The following is a 5,486-nucleotide window of genomic DNA, read 5'->3' on the forward strand; positions in this document are numbered from 1 at the left end:
GGGGTCGACAGTGCAACACGTTATGACGGAGGAATCAGACCACCTGGCGCTAATCATCAGTGTTCGTGAAGAGGCGGGTGGGAGGCCAAATATCTTACGCAGGTTTCGGTATGACGAGATGTGGACAAGGCACGACGCTTATGAAGCAATGGTGAACGGGGCGTGGGAGGCGGACGGACACAAGGCTGGTTGCATGCAGGAGTTAATGCAGAAGCTACGTCAGGTGTCAGGCTGCATGCAACGGTGGGGAAAGGAGGTGTTTGGTTCAGTGCGGATACAGATTAAAAAACTCAAAGCGACCATGCAAGAGATTAAACAAAGCGAAACAACGCCAGGGAGCATGCAAAGGTTACGTGAAGTTAGCAAGCAGCTGCATGAGCTCTATCTACGTGAAGAAATCATGCAAAGGCAACGATCCAGAGTAGACTGGCTGCGGGCAGGTGATCAAAACACTGAATATTTTCAGAATCGTGCCTCTCACAGGAGAAGAAAGAACACGATTAAAAGCCTGCTTAGGGCGGATGGATCCAGATGTTCGGATGATGAGGGCATGCGCTCGATGGCGAGGGGTTTTTTTGCTGAGTTGTTCACTTCGCAAGGGGTTTCAAATATGAACAGAATTTTTGATACTATCCCGGTTTGTGTGATGGATGATATGAACAATGAACTTGGATCTCCTATTTCGGATGATGAGATCGAGTTGGCCCTTTTCCAGATAGGCCCGACTAAGGCTCCGGGGCCAGATGGGCTACCGGCACTCTTTTACCAACGACACTGGTCATTGGTTAAGGAGGAAGTTTGCAAGGCTGTGAGGGAGTTCTTGGGTGGAGGGGAGATTCCGGAAGGGTTCAATGACACTATCCTAGTTCTCATACCCAAGACAAAATCACCGGAATTGCTGACTCAATTCAGGCCTATTAGCCTTTGTAATGTCCTTTACAAAATTGCAGCAAAGGTGCTTGCCAACAGGTTGAAGAAAAGTCTGCCGGTTATGATCTCTGAAGAGCAAAGTGCATTTGTTCCGGGGAGACTGATTACAGATAATGTTCTGGTGGCCTATGAGTGTGTGCATGCAATCAGAAAAAGGAAGAGGAAGAAACCCTTATGTGCGGTAAAACTAGATATGATGAAAGCATATGACCGAGTCGAGTGGAGTTTTCTGGAGAACATGCTGCTCAAGTATGGTTTCTCTCAGGCATGGACAGCCATGGTGATGAGATGTGTTACCTTGGCAAGGTTTGCGGTTAAACTCAATGGGGACCTTTCCTTGGGCTTCTTGCCTACTAGGGGCCTTAGACAGGGAGACCCCCTCTCGCCGTATCTTTTTTTGTTTTGTGTTGAGGGTTTTTCATCGCTTCTAAAGAAGGCCCAGCAAGAGAAGGAACTTCAGGGGGTGTCTTTTGGGCGCACTGGCCCCAATATCACACACCTCTTATTTGCCGACGATAGTATTGTGTTTTTGGAAGCTTCTGTGGATAATATGACTTGTCTGCGTAATATTTTGCAAGATTATGAGGATGCTTCAGGACAGAAGGTGAATCTTGATAAATCATCTATATTCTTTGGGAAGGGATGTAGTGGAGATGACAAGCAGATGCTCAAAGATACTTTGGGTGTACAGTCAGAGGCTCTCAATGAGAAATACCTGGGCTTACCCACCGTGGTGGGGAGATCCAAAGATGGTAGTTTCAAACATGTTAAAGAAGCTGCCAGGGGCAAGGTGACGGGGTGGAAAGGACAGGGCTTGTCGAAGGCTGCAAGGGAGGTGCTAGTGAAGTCTGGCCTGCAATCTACACCGACTTTCTGCATGAGTGTCTTCCAACTCTCCAAGAAAATGTGCCGGAACCTGAAAACTATCTCTTCAAAATTCTGGTGGGGAGCGGCTGACGGCGAGCAAAAGGTCCATTGGGTGGCCTGGGACAAGATGTGTACACGCAAACATGAGGGCGGTATGGGGTTCAGGGATTTTGAAATTTTCAATCAGGCTCTTCTTGCGAAGCAAGTGTGGCGAATTCTGACGGTACCAGCTTCATTATGTGCGAGAGTGCTCAAAGCTCGATATTTTCCTGATATGGATATCATGTCCGCCACCTGCTCGAGTGGAGGATCTTATACTTGGCGGAGTCTGATGCATGGCAAGGACTTGCTTATGCATGGATTGATTTGGCGAGTTGGAGACGGAGCTAGTATCAAGGTATATCATGATAACTGGATACCCCGACGTGGGAGCTTAACACCACTGGGTTCTGAGTTTGATCCGAGTGCAACTAAAGTGGCCGGCCTCCTAAATGATCAAGGTTCAGGATGGAATGAAGAGAAGCTGGCGAGGATTTTCTCCACCTCTGATGCAAACGACATAAAGCAGATTGTCATTGGAGGCCGGGGACTAAGGACTACCGTGCCTGGAATTTCACCAAGTCGGGGCTGTTTACTGTCAAGTCAGCGTATCACCTCGGCGTCTCAATGAAAAAAGCAAGGCGCACTACAGCTTCAGGCTCGAGCTCAGTGGCGGATCACAGGAGTCTTATGCAGTTGTGGGCAGCGGATGTGCCAAACAAGGTGAAGATCCACTCCTGGAGGATGATTTCCAACGGGCTGGCTGTAGGAATGGAACTCCAACGCAGACGCATCAAACAGGGAGTATTTTGTGTAGCCTGTGGGCGTGAGGAATCGCTGGTCCATCGTTTCTGGCTCTGCCCCCACTCGGCTCTCTTCTGGGAGATCCTGCGACAGGAGGTTGGAGCGCAACTGAGAGGACCGCCGAAGGAAATGGAAACAGCTCAAAGTGTGCGAGCTTGGATCCTCGATATGCTCGAGGAGGGCTCAGCGGAGGAAAGAGAGCTGATGATGGTCGCCTGGTATGAGCTATGGTTAGCTAGGAACAATGCCAGAGAGACAAAGAAGATTGAGGAGCCGGCGACAATCACCAACAGAGTGGTGTACCTCAGGGATGAATGGAAATCTGTCCATGTGAAGGCCCCACAACAACCAAAGCAGCGAAATCTGCAACCTTGGAAGAAGCCGGATGTGGGATGGGTGAAAGCGAATGCGGATGGAGCGATGGCAAAGAGAAAAGGATCGGGAGCGGGAGGTGTAGTCCTTAGGGACTGCCATGGGAGTTCTTGGTAGGAGCTTGCCATTTTTTTTCCAGCTGTCACGGATCCTGAAGTGGCGGAGTTGCAGGCGTGCCGCCGAGCCATTTTGCTAGCTCGAGAACTAAACGTACAGAAACTCATCCTAGAGACGGACTCCAAGGAAGCTGTCCGGAAGCTGCTCGACGTCAACAAAGATTTCTCACACTGGGCACCTAGTTTAGCAGATCAAAACTTTGCTTCCAGATATCCAAGAGCACCGTGTGGTATGGGTGCGTAGGAGTGCAAATAAAATAGCACATGTCCTAACTAGGGAAGGTTGTTGTAAGTCTCTTTGTAAAACCTGGCTTCATGTACCCCGGAGTGTGTTCAATCCGAGGTTGCAGAAGAGATGAACTACGAATAATAAAGCAACTAATTTCCCAAAAAAAACACCCTTGTATATTAACGAGCGATTATTCACCCACCAGGGCTATTTACCGTTTACTGCGAGACAAAACTTTGTCTCTCCTTCAGCAATCCCGTGAAATAGACTGGCCAAGCAGGCGGTTTTCCTGCATGTGCAGGTAGTGTCATTCTTTTTTCGTGTGCTGGTTTCTTTCAGTTCAGTGTGCTTTCGCTTCGGTTTTCCTTTTTCTGTTCGTCTTTTTGGGTTTTTTCTCATTTTATTTAGTTGGTTTAATGTTTTATAAATCTTTCTCTTTCCTTTTTCTTTTTTTCTTCTTTACCAGTTTTGTTTGGTTTATTTTCTCAAATACATGTCAACTTTGTTCATTTTACATTTTCTGTATACACATGTAACATCTTTTTGATACACGTTGAACATTTTTTAAATACACAAATAACATTTTTGTAAGAAATTTATTGGAACATTTATTCAAATACGTGTTAAATAATTTTTTGAATGATACAAACTTTTTTTAAACTACGCAATCATTTCATTGTATAAACATTTTTTTTTGTAAATGTCACGAATATGTTTTAAATGTGTGAGTATTTTTTAAAATGGTAAATTTTTTGTAAATTACACAAACATTTTTTTACATTGTATAACCATTTTAGACCATCGCAATTTTATTAATTAGACCATGGCAAAGTTATTAATCAGACCATGTTAGTTTTATTTTTTGGTAGCATGGCAATTTTTATTCTTTAGACCATGACAATTTTGTTAATTAGATCATGGAAACTTTAATAATTATGTGGCCCAAAACATGGCAATTTTTATTCTTTAGACCATGGCAAATTCCTAAATTTTGTGATCCTTTCAAAGGTTAAATTTCCTAATGTTGCCATCTTTTTTTCAAAATGAATAAAATTTGTACATTTGCCTTGTCCCCATTACAAATGTTTCAAAAGGTGAAATGTTTATAGAGAACAGCATTTCTAAATTTTCCATGTGCAATTTTATTATCGGTTCCATGGCAATTTCACTAGTTAGACCACGGCCTTTTTTTAAATTAAATCAAGGTAGTTTTATTTGTAGCTACCATGGCATTTTTATTTTTTATGACCATGGAAATTTATTTAATTAGACAATGAAAAATTTATTACATATACCATGGGAAATTATTTTCTAATTTTATCATGGGAACTACCCCATGGCTTATGTGGTAAGCTATCACAAAGCCCAATATATCCAAGTATAATAACTTTATCATGGGAACTTGGGGGAGGGGGAGACGTGAAGGGCAAAATGCATGGCAAAAATTTCTGTACATAGCTTCTACTAGCTGGGCAAGTAGGTTTTGTCCCATCCCCGGCAACTCACGCAAGTTAAAGTGGCGACTTGGTTTGAAAGGTTTTACAAACTGTTTATGAATAGGGAGAAGATTTGTGGCACGCAAGTGCAAAGGCATGCATGTACCCCGTGCCCGTTTTTATTTTGGTTTCTGATTTTAAAAGTTTATATTTTTTAAATGAAAATTGTAACGCCCGGATAATCATACTACAGTAATCTCACGTTAATGATGGCACGTCACCTCTGTCACTATAATTAATCTCGGGTTAATTCAAAACCGTTTCAAATTTAAATCCTAAATAAGTCAAACGACAAAAGTTTTCAAATATTAAAATAAAAATGTTCGGGAGATGCCATATTTTGCATAAGTAAATATGGTGTGGTAAACACATTTTTATAAAATGCCTAAATAGTTTAAATTAAAATAAAAAAGAAAAAGCAAATAAATAAAAGAAAAGAAATTACAAAAAAAAGAAAACAGAACAAAAACAAAAAAAAACAAAAAAAAGGAACCCCCCTCCCCCACTGGACCCTGGCCCAACTGGGCCGACCCCAGGCCCAGCCGGCCGGCGACCCACCACCACCGACACCTTATCCACTCCCTCCCCCACTCATCACCGACACCTCCTCCCCACTTCCCCCCCACTCCCCCG

The sequence above is a fragment of the Triticum aestivum genome, chromosome 3D (genome assembly GCF_018294505.1).
Source record: "Triticum aestivum cultivar Chinese Spring chromosome 3D, IWGSC CS RefSeq v2.1, whole genome shotgun sequence".
Lineage (NCBI taxonomy): Eukaryota > Viridiplantae > Streptophyta > Magnoliopsida > Poales > Poaceae > Triticum > Triticum aestivum.